The sequence below is a fragment of the Elephantulus edwardii genome, unplaced genomic scaffold (assembly GCF_000299155.1).
Source record: "Elephantulus edwardii isolate Elephantulus edwardi_28Jun2011 unplaced genomic scaffold, EleEdw1.0 scaffold00084, whole genome shotgun sequence".
Taxonomy (NCBI): Eukaryota; Metazoa; Chordata; class Mammalia; order Macroscelidea; family Macroscelididae; genus Elephantulus; species Elephantulus edwardii.
Window position 1 is genome coordinate 182,595 of NW_006399834.1, and position 4,231 is coordinate 186,825.

Sequence of the window (4,231 nt, forward strand, 5' to 3'; positions counted from 1 at the left end):
TGAATGGCTCCCATTAAGCCATTAATGAGGTTTGATATGAGTTATATTAGCAGGATTCAAGCCGAAATGAATTTTAGGTAATTTTACTACAAAGACCATGGGGTAGCCAAGATCTGGGAATGCAGAGGAGGTAGGGAAGCTGAGTTAAAGTATAGTGTAAAGAATATCAGACAATGCTAGTTCTTTGAAATCAATTATACCCCGGAGATTAATTATAAACCTGAGTTTCTCTTCTGGTCAAGAGTGAGCAATTCAGGCTGGAGAAGGAAATGGAGTTTGCAGGTAAAAGTTGAGCATCTAATAGGGAGTTTGAGTGGCCTAGTGGTTAAAAGCTGCGCTGCAATCCCTAAGGCATGTGGTTTGGATCCACCATCTGCTTTTTGGGAGGAGGATGGGCAATCTCTTCCTGTACAATGTACAACTACAAGTATCCTGCTTGAGGATCAGCTATCAAATTGTTCCCACTAGTAATGAGCTATTGTTTGGACTCTGGGAATGAAAGTAGGTAATTAAATCAATTCCCTTTATATCTTCTGCCAGTTGCCTTTGTAATAAAAATTAACTTTTCTGGTGCTAATGAGAAACTAGGGGAAGGTTAACACCTATTAACCTTTAACTGTTGTTGCCTAATCTAAACCAGGGAAAAGCAACAAAAAGTCAGGGGGAGGCTAACACCTACAAGTGTTTCCTACTATCCTTGCAGAACAACTGTCCATTATGAGATTACTTGGTGTAGATTTGATATGGAAACATGTCCAGCAAGTTACTGGGTCAGATGGAGGAATTTCCTACCAGCACTGTATAGAAGGGCCAGGAGTGTAGCTTATTTGGTGAGATGGGCTCAGGTTTCAGGGATGTGGAGTGCCACTTACCTGCTACTGCCCCATGGGGCAAGAGAAAGACCAACAGGATTAGAAGTGGATGGATTTTCTGAGGAAGGCTTTCTAGGGTGGTACTGGTCCAGTCTAAACACAAAATAGCCACATTACCATGAAGACCCAGTGACTTCAGATCATGCAAATATGTCTTTATTCAGTTTGTTTGGTAGAGTGTCATCATAAAACTTTACAAGTCTGTTTGATGGATTTTTCTGGTATACTTTGGTGAGAACAAAATTGCCACCACATTTATACTCACCACTGTTGAATCCCATGTAGAAGCAAGAATAAGAACAGAAGATGAAGTCTGCCCAGAATGTGATTTTGGTCATTCTAGTGGCTGGACCACAAATGAATGGATCCCTTAGTGATTGAAATAAGAAAATTCTAAAATTTTGTCCACTCAGGTGCTATCATAAAAGGACTTATTTAGCAAGTTAGGTGAAGGAATAACAGGTTGTTAATGGTGTCCTGGAGTAGACAGACAATATGGGATTCGAGAACAGTACGAGAAGGGGTATTAGGATAGGGTTTAAGTACTGGTGCATTGACTGAGGCCGGTGTACAAAATCTAAAGTCTGGTAGGCCTAAGTAACCCCTTTTTCTTCTGACTCACATCACTGTCAGTGACCTCTGCAGAATGCAGAGGAGCAATGATGCAATTTTGAAGCCTGAGGTTTCCCTAATTCAGGTCATGCTCTTCTCAATCACTGGCTATGCATCAGGGAGTGGGAAAATGCATAAAGATGACAGAAGAAGAATTGATGCCTTTGGTTTGTGGTGCTAGAGGTTAGTCCTGAATATCTCATGGATTACCAAAAGAACAAACAGATATGTCTTGGAGCAGTGCAGCCAGAGTGCTTCTGGAAGGCAAGATGGCAAAGCTTTGTTTATAAATTTATACTTCAGGTAAGTCGCTAGGTGAGGCTATTCATTGGAGAGGGATCTCATGCTTGGAAGGATGGGGAGTCAGCAAAGGAGAGGAAGACCCCCAATGAGATGGATTGACATGGTGACTTCATCAATACTGTCGTGTGTTTCAGAGATGGGAGGATGTGACAGGAGTACAGGATTCAGACTGGCTGTTCCTAAGGTCATGATGCAGTCAGTGTGATGCAGTCAGTGTAAGACAACAGAGCAGTGTAAAGTTTGGAGAGAAATAAATAGTGAAATGAATGAGAATCCTTGAAAATATTATCTCATCCAGTCATCATGGTCAGATCAACAATGAAAACAATTATGACGGTATATATATGTCTTAGTTATCCAAGGAACCTCTAATGCAGATACCCCAAGTCAATGACTATTCCTGTGGAGACTATCATGTAGTTTGGCCTTCACTTGTGTCAAGGAGTTTTATCATCCAGGGACCTGGTTCCCAAAACACACACTGTGGTCTTTGCAATTATTTCTTTTCCCCTCTTAGTTTACTTTCTACTACTCTTATATCTCTGAAATAAGGTATATTCTTTATCGTAGTCTCAGGGAACTCTGATTCCATACATACATATATTATGATAATAAATGGATTAAGGACAGGGCATTTCACCCTGAATCCTGCTATAACTATTTGGTTTATCAGATAATGGAGAATCATTATATAGCTTCAACAAGATATCACTATATTCACATATATTGGGAGACGCATTAAACCAGTGATAATATGCCTAATATTATTTAATGAAAATGACCCTTTATCTCTGTGATCTTTCTTCCTGACCCGCATTGTTGTTGTTAAACGCTGTTGAATCATAGATGACTTATAGCAACCCTATGAATGAAAGACCTGAACAATTGTATAACTTTCATCCTTTCTCCACATTCAGTTTCTGGGGGCAAGCTAAATTAGAAGTGGATGCCATTCCTGCTTCCAAGCCTTTTATAATCAAGGTGCTCTACAAAATAGTGTCCACCATGGGTAACCATTATTGCATTTGACACATCAGTGTCACAGTGTTTAGCATGAGAGCAACCATGAGTTACCTCTGTACAGCAGAAGGACAAACCAGTGCTATACCACTTAGAAGAATGTGTGATCAATAGAAGCGAACATTCCCTCCCAAGCCTCACCAGAACCAGAAAACAAACCTCTGTAGAAACCGGCCTCTCCAGACAACTTGGGGGGAGGGATTGCATAACAATGAAAGTGTTTTTCTTTTACTTTTCAAGGAGAAAAGTGAATTGGGCAGAGGGGGTGGGCAGGGAGAAAAGTTCAACAATGAATAATTGGAAATACTATGTCTCTGTAAACTTTCATTAAAATTGATTTTAAAAAAGGAGAAAAAATGAGGGAAGTGTGCTTAAATTACAGTATGTGGTTTCAAGCTGACAAAGATTCATAGCATTTCTAAATACAACTGATCTGGACCTTGCAGTATTTTGCACCATCCTCATGACCTTCCATGTTTTAACGCATTTTTATAGTTACTCTATCTATTCATCTTGTCAAGGGTCTCATTCTTTTTCACTGACCACTGACCGCTGGCCCTCTACCTTTCCCAAACTGAAGGACCACAGTCTGCCAAATGACCTCTCAGTTGCTGGAATCTGAACCCATGAAAGGATAGGTTGAGAAAAGCTGAGAATCCTAGCCCAGGAAATAATAATATCATAAAGAACTGAAAATACGTCCTGTTTCTTCCATCCTCCACAAGCCTGTGCTTGAGGCAGAAGGTGGACCTGCATCCCAAATGTACTTGTGAGAAATAGGATAAAAGAACATACCTGTTGGGACCTCACAGGACACTTGCATTATGGATTATAGGAAATGGAAGGAAGGTGAACACAGATCAAGAAAAAAGTCCATACTGATGGTAACACAGGGCTGTAGGTTGATGGGGGTTTTTTTTCATCCACCAACTTTAGTAACACTGAAGTGATTTCTTGGAAACTATAAACATTTTTTATGCCAATTCTCTAAAAGCAACAGATACTAAATAAAGAATCAAAGTATAATGTCAACAGTGACATGGGAGCGGAGAATCCTGGGGACATAGAGTGGTGTACAGAGCCTGGTCAGGATCAGGAAAGTGTTATCCCAGGCCTTCTTCTATGTGTATACTCTCCTCACCACACAGAGCCTCTGACATCCTGCATGAGATATGAAAATGTGTGCACATTCAATAAGGTATCATTTTCTGAGGGCATTCCAACACAAGAAGTGAAGGAAGAATATTACTGCTGTACCTACCCCAAATTCCTCAGCAAACTAACACTCATTCTGGGTGTCCCTGAAAGCCCCTATAAAAGGAACCTGTTTTTGTCTGCTTGCTCTCCACTCTGATCCTCTCTTCTAGCGATCACATGGCAGCTATATGAGTCCTGCTTTTTTCTTTGTCTCTCTTGCCCCCAAC